This window comes from Procambarus clarkii, chromosome 12, assembly GCF_040958095.1.
Source record: "Procambarus clarkii isolate CNS0578487 chromosome 12, FALCON_Pclarkii_2.0, whole genome shotgun sequence".
Classification (NCBI taxonomy): Eukaryota; Metazoa; Arthropoda; class Malacostraca; order Decapoda; family Cambaridae; genus Procambarus; species Procambarus clarkii.
This window is the reverse complement of record NC_091161.1, coordinates 38,493,892-38,505,958: the sequence shown is the minus strand read 5'-3', so window position 1 is coordinate 38,505,958 and position 12,067 is coordinate 38,493,892.

The window sequence follows — 12,067 nt, the reverse complement described above, 5'->3', positions numbered from 1 at the left end:
AACGATCCCTTTTCTCTCTCTCTGAACTTCGTTCTGGCCTGGCCCTCTGCGGATCTACGGCGGCGGGCTCCGATGGTATTCATTATGAGATGCTTCGCCATCTCCCTCCGTGCACGACTCAGTATTTACTGAGTCTGTATAATCGGATCTGGGAGTCGTCGTCAGTCCCTGAGGACTGGCTCGATGCCGTTGTCCTCCCTGTTCGTAAACCGGGGTCTCTGGGAACTTCCCCTAAGGACTTTCGCCCTATTGCCCTCACAAGTTGTGTTTGCAAACTCTTTGAACGTATGGTTAACGTTCGTCTGATGTGGTTCCTGGAACACCATCACCTCCTCTCCCCTTCTCAATTTGGTTTCTGTAAGAGCCGCAGCACGACAGATGTCCTTGTGAACTTGGAGGTCTATATTCGTACTGCGTTTGCTGCGAAAACCGCCGTTGTTGCCGTCCTTTTTGACCTGAAAAAGGCTTACGACACCACTTGGCGATATCATGTTCTATCCCGGCTTCATTCTTTTGGCTGCGTGGTCATCTCCCTCTCTTTCTTCGCAGCTTCCTCTCTCATCATTCCTTTAGGGTGCGGCTTGGTACCTCTCACTCTGCCTCTTTTCAGCAATATGAAGGTGTGCCCCAGGGTAGTGTTCTGAGCACTACTATTTTTTTTGGATGCCCTCAATGGTCTTCTTTCCTCTCTTCCTTCAGGCGTCTTCACCGCTCTCTATGTCGATGATCTTACCCTATGCTGTCAGGGTGATGATTCGCCTCTACTTCAACGCCGGCTTCAACTTGTGATTGATGCCGTGTCGTCTTGAGCCACCGATCATGGCTTCAAGTTCTCTACTTACAAGACTTGTGCCATGTCTTTTTCTCGGAAACGGGTAGTTCTTCGTCCCTCTTCGATGTCACTTTATGGTCATCTCCTTGAGTACAAAGATTCCACGAATCTTTTGGGGTTATTCTTTGACACTCGATTGTCTTGGTCTCCCCATAGGTCTTATCTCCGTGTTGAGTACTCTAAGGCCCTTACCCTCCTTCGGGTAGTGTTCAATACTTCTTGGGGAGCGTATGATAATGAATGATAATGAATACCATCGGAGCCCGCAGCCGTGGAACCACAGAGGGCCAGGGCAAAACGAAGTTCAGAGAGAGAGAAGGGATCGTTATTAGGAAGTCGAAGACGAATGCAGAAATCTAAAGGACGAGATTCAAGGACAGGTTTATGAAGAAGGAAAGATTGGGGAAGATGGAGACCAGAGCTAACAGAAGAAAAGTGGGAACCCAGTTCGGTAGCGACCTGCAACGGGTCCGCCACAAGAGTACCACGGAGGTTGAAATATCGGGAACGATCTTTCCCGCTATCTTGCGGATACGCTTCCAGATCTGTGGCAGAGGAGTTTTGGACGTAATGGTGGAGACATAAGATGCCCAACATTCACGTTTAGCCATACGGATGGCGCTACGGGCCACCGCAGTCTCCTTCTAAAAGAAAAGATAAGAATCGGCCGTCTGCCGACGGCGGTGTCTCTTCCAGGCTGAACGCTTACAGCGGACAGCCCGAGCACAGTCTGCATTCCACCAGAGAACGCACTTCCGCGGACCCCGAGAGGAAGAGCGAGGAATAGAGCAAAGGGCAGCGTCAAAGACAGTGTAATGAAAAAGGAGAGAGTGAGGGAAAGGTAGAAGGGAGAGGTCAGAGAGAACAGCGCTGAGGGTAAAGAGGTCCCAGTCGGCTTTCGTAAACTGCCACCTAGGGAAGGAGAGGGGAGGGCGAAAAGAGAAAAAGGTTACAAGGATAGAGAATTGGTCACTGCCATGGAGGTCATCATGAACCTGCCACGTGAAATCTAAGTAAAGAGAAGAAGAGCAAGAAGAAAGATCAAGACCGGAAAGGGTGGGACTCCGAGAGTCCAAATGCGTGGGCTCACCAGAATTCAGAAGAAACAGGGATGAAGAGACGATAAACGGCTCAAGAAGGCGACCTCGGTGTTAGTGTTGGAAATTTCCAACACTAATACAATACTATTGTATTACAATAAATTAGTATTAAAATATACTAATTACTGTTGTTACTAAAAACTTACTAACAGTAATGTTCACATGAACTAACTATTATATCTGCATAGGAATACTGGAATTCTTACGAAACCAAGCACCAGTATTGCGTCAGATTATACCTAGTTAAACACATTTATATCCAGTGTGTTAGAGAATTGAATGTGATTCTCTAAAATCATCAGTATTCCGTGTGATAATTATTTATGGATAACATAACTCCCAAATAATTCTAAATCGAGAGTTTTTTGTTACAATTGTTATCAAGTAATAATTTTACAGTCACGCGTGAATGCCATGGAGAAAACTAAAATCTTCTCCATTTCTTGTTTACTACCATAAGACGAGAAAGTAATAATATTTAACTCCCTAGAATTACAACCCAGTCTTTATTAAAGTATTTCAGCCACAATTGCGCGAAATATTATTCGTGATAAATAATTTCTGTGGTGAATGCGGGACACGATTGGAGAGGAGGGAGAAGCCATTGTGGATCGAGACGCCATTGTGTGTGGCGCGAAAGTCTCGTGTTGCGGAATTGAGCAACAAGGTCGTGGCGTCAGAGTCTGAGACACGTGACGTTGAGATTATCAGCAAGAATTACCCTGGTACTCAACACAGGAGGAGTTGTTATTATTCTACGTGATCTGCAGTGACCGGCCAACTAATAACGCGTCGATATTCAAGTCAAGCTATCAACCACGTGTATGACATTGCGGGAGTTTGAGCTTGAGACGCGGTATCGGCAAGCTTCAACATAATTTGTACCCTTAGCTAAGTATATAATTCCCTTTTGATGCATCATTAGATATTGTATATGTCGGGGCAGCTTGTCGTTATATCGAGCGACCATAACAAATCCAACGTTAGTACCATATCAAATTTATTTTCCATTTTCATGAATATAGATATTTAAGTAGCCTAGTTCAATGCTACGTAATATCCCTTAAATTACAGCTCGCATGTGAGGAGTCAACGAGCTGTTACCTAACTTCGTGTTATTCACCTCCAAGTGTTTCTACGAGGAATTCCGGAGATCACGAGGATGAGGCGTGAATGATGTCATTGAAATCGTCTTAAAGCTAAGACTTTTTTGTACTCATTTATTTACTCTAAAATTCATTATTTATACATCATTTATCTGATCGGATACTAATCATGTACACTGGAGATAATTTGTGTTTATTTGAATGATTAATTTCTAATGCTAATGATCTTTATAATTACTGGTGATAATCTTCTATAGATTTCTTTAATTTGGTCATAAGATTAGTTATTACACAATGAACTGGTGCACGAACCACACTAGTTCCTAGACGTATATGAAGTTCTAGCAATACCCCCCCAATGTAGGTGTTTGAGGCTTTGATTTAAATTAACTAACTATACAGCCCATTAATTATTTAAGTGATTATGCTTCATAATATTTATCCAGACACTGGTTCTTCCTTGTGTTCCTAATGATCACTTTTTATTAGTTTCCCTCTTTTCTTAAAAGTGGGTGGTCCTTCGTAATTGTTTTCATTAATTTAATAATTTAATAAATTGAGTCAAGCCCCAGATATCCCACATTATGGTCCTTTGAACCGGATAAACATAAAATATAAATATACATACTAATTAGTAATAACTAATCACCGTGTGAAGTAGTCTTGACTAACCATTTAATTAATTGTCTACAAGCAGCGTAACACATAGGTTAGCCTAAGTCACACCAAGTCATTGCTACTTACACCTCATGTATAAGGGAGCACTCGTGGGACACAGTCAATTACCCACAACACTTAGACCTATACCTCATACTGAAGTAAGAATCTTTAGGTCACCAGGAGCAACAGCTCATAACTTTTATAACAATCCCACACTAACACCTGCGTTAGAGTGGCCTCACCACCTAACCATTATTTATTTAGGTGGTAATGACATCCATCCTACTCGTCATCCAGCTGAGGTGATCAATCACCTCAAAACCATAATTTCTTCATTTAAGCTCATCAGCAATTCGGTAGTATTCACATTAGTGGAACCTCGCCAACTGAGTCATGATAATCGTTGGGGAGTAACACCAGAATATTACCAGAGAGCTGCCAAATACATAAATTTCAGGCTGAAAAAACGAGAGAGATTGGATGCCACTTATATCAAATTTACAGCCAGACCATACAGACAAAACCTGGCAAGAGATGGTGTACACCTGTCAGGTGAGTCTAGGTCACATGTAGTTGACAAATTGATCAACACAATCAATTATCACAAACGGCTGTGGCTAACAAGCCAAAATTAACTGTACATAATTGTTTTCACTTGTGTGTGCAAGTGCACACTTATAAACTATAAAACCCCCCAAAAAAAAAAAAAAATACAGCACAACTTTATTCACATTACTGCACCACAATAATCTTTGCCAACCTTTATTAGGTAGGAATTTAGGCTGTGATTGTGCTGAATTTGGCACAAACACAGACTAAATAAATTTGTAGTTTCTTAGGTAGAAATTCTCACAACTAGACTTGAGCTAGTTAGTAGTATATGTATTATACCTTTTGTGCTGACCCTATCAAGGGTGGGATTAAACCTCGAGATAACTCTGATTAGAGTATATCCGTATTATTTCTTCTTGTACTCATTATTTTGTGTGTATATATTTTGAGTGCTGCTGAATGATCACCATTACATCTAATGGTGATATAGAAGAGCTAACCGGACGAAAGTTAATGGTGAAGTTCGAGCACTACTTAAAATAATTAGTTATTTCTTGTTAGGTAGGTAAATTAACCTCTGAACGAGGTAGTGTAGTCTATTCAAATATATTAGGCTATTATTATTGATATTGAACTCCCTTGAATGAGTCAATATCCCAGTTATCTCAGTAACAAATATTTACTGTCAAACCAGCCTTACCCACAAAAATGGAAACGGATGAAAAAATGAAAAGGACCCTTATTGGTCTGAAAGGTCATTTGACCCGACAGATTACTAAATGTCAAAATCTGTCACAACAGTCACCTGTTGACTACTTTGAATTAGAAGATTTACTTTAAGTTGCTGAAAGCAAATTTGCCCATATTAAGCAACACATGAATCTGTATTTAACAGAACTTCACTCAACTTCTGTAGATGATGGTGAACTTGAGGATGTTGTAAATGACTTAGCCCAGTATGAAGAAGATATACGGGTTAAGCTTCTACCCTTTAAGAAGCAAATTGCTAAGAACAAATTAACAATAACTTCTACTGCACATACAGATCCTGATGTCAAATTACCCCAAATCAATATACCCACATTCTCTGGTAACGAGAACGAAAGTTGGGATGATTTCTGGAGTAAATTCGTGGATGCAGTAGACTCTAAAGTTAACATTCCTCAAACAACCAAATTCACTTATTTACAAGGTTTGTGACGAAATGAAGCCTTGAAAGTAATCTCTAATATAACACTGACCAGTGATGGTTACACCCTAGCTGTTCAATTGCTCAGAACCAACTACGATAACAAGGAGAGAACTATTACTGTCTTAGTTAAAAAATTACTAGATTTACCATCTGCTAATAATTCTACAGATTCTCTCCAAACTTTCAGGCTAGATTTAGAATCTTTACTCAAGGCCTTTAGCCTTAAAGTCCAAATTCAGACAGCTGAATGGATGACCAAAGTAGTTGTTAGGCGAAAATTGCCAAGAGAAACCTTAGATAAATTGTGTACTATGTACAATAAAACCTTTGACCTTGAAAGAAATAACAGAAGGTCTACATACCTTAGTCGAAAGACAAAGAGCCAACCAAGATGGGAAAAGTGTTTCAAACTTCTCTGCTAACTCCCATCGTAACTCAGCTCATATTGACACTTCAGTCAAACCAAAAACGACTTTAAATAAGTCTAATAAATTTAAACCTAGGACTGCTCCATCCACTGGAAAGGGGAGTGGTAATGTAGGTACTTATTCAGTATCTCCTTCTGGTGTAACCAATGACTTGTCTACTAAAGGGACAAAGTCAACCAGAGAGATAAGGTGTCTGTTCTGTAGTCAAGAACATGCCACCTACCAATGCACTGTTTATCCTAACTTTAATACCAGGATTAAACGGTTACAAGAAATACACAGGTGCACCAAGTGCATGGGCTCTCATGATCCCAATAAATGTGTAGTGCAACTACGTTCATGCAGTAGATGCAACAAAGGTGTACATCACTATGCCTTATGCAGAAAAACTTCTACCCAATCCATGACAACTGGGGAGAATTCCACGAATTCTACCACAGTACAATATTGCAAAGTACATCAAGAAATAAATGTACTTGCTACTGAGTCAGGCAATAATACTACTCTGCCTACAGCTCAACTTAGATTAATTACCAGGAAATCTAGAGTTAACACTAGAGGTCTTTTTGATCAAGGATCACAGAAAACCTTCATCACACAACAATTAGTCAAGCAGTTAAAATTAAAACCTGCCAAAAGTGTGAGATTGAATATTTCTGGTTTCTTGACTAATAGTGGACCTCGTGAATACCAAGTAGTTAAGGTATTAGTGAGACTTGGATCTTCCACTAGTCCAATACAAGCGGTAGTAGTAGACAAACTTCCTACAGACCTGCAGATCACAGGATTAGCTCGCACTGCGAAATATCTTAAACGAAACCGCATGAGGCTAGCAGATTACAAAATAAATTCTGACTGCCTCACTGATGTTGGAATACTTATAGGCGGCTGACCATTATTATAAATTTATAACGGGATGCACCAGACAACACGGAATGAATTTGTTGTCGTCTGCTGGAGGCAAGTTGCTTACTGGACCGGTGCTTTTCCAACAAAATCCAGCGTCAAACAACCAACAATCTAACAATATAATAGTGGCGTGACTAGGCTTGGAACAGTCACCCCTACATTTCAGAGAAATATCTGAAGATATTGAGTCGGATCCACCTGTACATCGTCTGTGGGATTTAGACACTTTAGGTATTATCCCTGAACAACCAAGCCCTGATGATATGTGGACTTACCAGCAATATCTGGATACAGTTGTCTATAAAGATAAACAATACTGGGTGAGACTACCATGGAAGTTGAATCATCCACAACTTCCAGTTAATTATTTCATGGCAGCCTCACAATTACAGTCTCAATTAACACGACTGAAGAAACAGCCAGACAAACTGAACATGTATCATCAACTATTCCAACAATAACTCAACAGTAAATTTATCGAGGTTGTTGATAATGATGACCGGAAAATAGGTCACTATTTACCCTATCACGCTGTGGTGAAAGATTCATTGACGACACCAATACGTATTGTCTTCAACTGTAGTGCTAAAGTGAAGCCAAGCAGTGTGTCTTTGAATGAATGTCTCCAAACGGGACCTAGCCTAACACAAAGGCTACATGATGTGCTATTACGATTCCGTACTGGTATTTTTGCTTATACTGCTGATATCAGTAAAGCTTTCCTTAGAGTAGGTTTACAGGAAGAGGATCGTAATTACACCAAATTTCTCTGGATTAAGGACCCACTGGATCCTAACAGTGATATCATAACATATCGTTTTGCCTCAGTGCTATTTGGAGCGACGTCCTCCCCGTTTCTACTGCAAGCAACTTTAGATACACATTTGAGGAAGTCGAATAGCCCTTATAAGGCAGAAATCAGTGACAACTTGTATGTCGATAATTTCCAGGGAACTACAAATGATCGATCCAATTTGGTAGAAATCTACCATGAGGCTAACCGTGAGTTATTAGGAGCCAATATGCCACTACAATCATGGGCCTCAAATAATAAATCATTAAACCAGATAATCGAGAAAGAGTTTCCAGGTTATCAGGTACCTAATCAATTAAAGGATTCTGGGTGTGGAATGGAACACAAGTACTGACGAGATGAATGTCAAGTCAGTACAAACCGATAATTCATCCCTTACCATGAGAAAATTACTCTCGTATGTCAGTCAACCATTTGACCCTTTAGGCTTACTTAGTCCTATATTAATAAGGGGCAAACTCCTAATGCAGGAAGTGCTGGCAGAAACATATGGGATGGGATGATCCGTTACCAAGTGAGTTACAAGCTAAATGGCAGATACTCACAACAGATTTCAATCAGTTAGGTGTTTTGAAATTTCCTCGTAATGCTTCAGGACCAAACTTACCCACAAATTTGCACGTTTTTTGCGATGCCTCTGGCAAAGCGTATGGCGCTGTAGCCTACTTAGTTAATAGTGTACAATCAATTTTGCTCACATCTAAAGCAAGAGTTGCTCCCATTAAGAAGAGATCGTTACCTCAAATGGAGTTAATTGCATTGCTGGTGGGAGTAAGATTGGCTCATTGCCTGACCGAGACACTCAATAATATCCACTTTGGTGAGATTGTCGTGTGGTCAGACAATGAGGCAGTATTGCAATGGGTAAGAAACAACAACAATAAAACTCCCTACGTCAGTAATCGTGTTAGGGAAATTCATGAATTATCTGCTGGATATAAATTCAGACATGTTCCCACTAAGGACAATCCTGCAGATTACTTATCTCGAGGATTGACACTGAAACAACTTATCAAGTCTTCGATGTGGTTTAATGGACCTTCATGGCTTGTTGGTGGTCAGTGGCCCAACAAAAGCCACAAGTCATAGTGACCAATATCACCACTCCCATGAAAGAACCAGAACCTCATCGAATCTTAGCTATTAATCCTCACAATTATTCCAACTTGAGTAAGTTATTAAGAGTGACAGCACATGTGTTTGACTTTCTTGCTAAGATAGGAATCCGACATAAGTTTCCCAATCCTATCCTCTACTGGATCAAACGTGCACAGCAAGAGACATATGGAAGCGAATATGAAAATCTTCCAGATAAATTAACTAAGTCTCTCGGTATCTGGTATGATGCCAACACTCATAATATATTAAGGTGTGGAGGACGTTTGCTTCATGCAAAAATTTATCTGGATACAAAGAATCCGATCCTTTTGCCACGTCACCACATCATTACCAAACTTCTAGTTTTACATCACCATCAATATGGTACTTTGCATGGTGGAGTGTTAGACACTCTCACCGATCTTAGACAGAAATACTGGATCCCTCAAGGTCGTCAAACAGTCAAATCAATTATTAAATTCTGTGTGATCTGGCAAAAGATACGATGCTCGAGTGTGTCCTTATCCAGGACCTCCACCACTCCCTGAAGAAAGAGTGGTTCATCTTCGTCCCTTTGAAATCACTGGTGTCGATTACACAGGAGCCTTGCTTCTCACTAGCAATCCAGATAAGATACCAGTGAAAGCTTACATTTGCCTCTTCACGTGTGCTACCACACGAGGCGTACATCTAGAAGTGACTTCGGATATGAGTGCTGAAGCCTTCATCCAAGCTTTTCGTAGATTTGCTGCTCGCAGATCCTGTCCCAAACTAATGATATCGGACAATGGTTCAAATTTTGTGGCAGGAGAAGCCTGTTTACGAGAGGTATGGAATCATCCAGAAGTGCAGTCAGTCCTGCAGAGACGACAATGCCACTGGAAATTTATTGCTCCCAGAGCCCCCTGGCAAGGTGGGTTCTACGAACGTATGATAGGAACTGTCAAGAAGTGTTTAAGGAAGACCTTACATCGACAGAAAATTAGTTACTCCGAACTCCAAACACTTGTCGTGGAAATCGAGGCGCGAGTCAACAACCGCCCATTAACATACCTATCAGATGATTTCTCACAGAGAGAACCTCTGAGTCCCTCACACTTGATACATGGAGGCCTGCTGAGCCCTCTAATACCTTTGGCAGAAGAGGACCCCGTCGACACTTCACATGTAACCAGGAGTGACTTAGTAGAAAGTTACCAACATCTCTCAAGAGTAATTGAAAGGTGGAATGAGGTGTGGACTCGAGAGTACATCACAGCTCTACGAGAGTACCACTACGGAGCTTCGAGTCCTTATAATAAAGTACAACTTAAACCAGGAGACCCAGTATTGGTTGACAGTGATGGACCAAGGTCAGAGTGGCCCATAGGCAAAATTGTTGCTATCCATCCGGATCACCAAGGCATCCTGAGAGTAGTAAAGGTTTTGTGCCGAGGCAACACTACCTTAAAAACCTTAGAGAAGTTGGTACCTCTCGAATTAGCAGAAAGAGTGTGTTTACCAGAACCAGCTTCACCAACAGTTTCCGAGGACAACAATTCTGATCCACCGAACAACCGCCCCACTAGAGCTGCTGCTCAACAATGCAAGCAGAAACTACAAGCCTATTATAGCTCTGACCAAGAGCAAATAACTTCACATCCAATTTAAGAAATCATGATGATACTGTGTTGTGATGTCAAGTAACAAATCGTTACAAGTCACAATGACCCAGAACATTATCATCACAGTGGATTCCCAGTTACTTTAAATTGTGTGATTTAATTCTTAATTGTTGTATAGGCTATTAATAACATTATTTCGTCTAGAGTATCTGAGAGTTTACAAGACTTTAAGACTTAGTAACATAAACATTACATGTCATAGCGACACCAGTCACAGAGTTTATTGTAGGCTTTCTTAGGTATTAACTTTAGATGATTCATAATAACATGTTCCATTCAACATGAATTTCTTTGCAAGACTTAAGTTTCTTGTATGTCCTTGACAATTACGGGACATCCGTTATGTGTGTACTAACATACTAACATAATAACATATTAACATTAATACTAACTTCGGGATGGGTATGTCAGTGCTCAACATTACACTGCGACCCGAGAAATCTCTCCCCGGAGTTATGTTGGAAATTTCCAACACTAATACAATACTATTGTATTAAAATAAATTAGTATTAAAATATGCTAACTACTGTAGTTACTAAAAACTTACTAACAGTAATGTTCACATGAACTAACTATTATATCTGCATAGGGATACTGGAATTCTTACGAAACCAAGCACCAGTATTGCGTCAGATTATACCTAGTTAAACACATTTATATCCAGTGTGTTAGAGAATTGAATGTGATTCTCTAAAATCATCAGTATTCCGTGTGATAATTATTTATGGATAACATAACTCCCAAATAATTCTAAATCGAGAGTTTTTAGTTACAATTGTTATCAAGTAATAATTTTACCGTCACGCGTGAATGCCATGGAGAAAACTAAAATCTTCATTTCTTGTTTACTACCATAAGACGAGAAAGTAATAATATTTAACTCCCTAGAATTACAACCCAGTCTTTATTAAAGTATTTCAGCCACAATTGCGCGAAATAATATTATTCGTGATAAATAATTTCTGTGGTGAATGCGGGACGCGATTGGAGAGGAGGGAGAAGGCATTGTGGATCGAGACGCCATTGTGTGTGGTGCGGAAGTCTCGTGTTGCGGAATTGAGCAACAAGGTCGTGGCGTCAGAGTCTGAGACTTGTGACGTTGAGATTATCAGCAAGAATTACCCTGGTACTCAACACAGAAGGAGTTATTATTGTTCTACGTGATCTGCAGTGACCGGCCAACTAATAACGCGTCGATATTCAAGCCAAGCTATCAACCACGTGTATGACATTGCGGGAGTTTGAGCTTGAGACGCGGTATCGGCAAGCTTCAACATAATTTGTACCTTTAGCTAAGTATATAATTCCCTTTTGATGCATCATTAGATATTGTATATGTCGGGGCAGCTTGTCGTTATATCGAGCGACCATAACAAATCCAACGTTTGTACCATATCAAATTTATTTTCCATTTTCATGAATATAGAGATTTAAGTAGCCTAGTTCAATGCTACGTAATATCCCTTAAATTACAGCTCGCATGTGAGGAGTCAACGAGCTGTTACCTAACTTCGTGTTATTCACCTCCAAGTGTTTCTACGAGGAATTCCGGAGATCACGAGGATGAGGCGTGAATGATGTCATTGAAATCGTCTTAAAGCTAAGACTTTTTTGTACTCATTTATTTACTCTAAAATTCATTATTTATACATCATTTATCGGATCGGATACTAATCATGTACACTGGAGATAATTTGTGTTTATTTGAATGA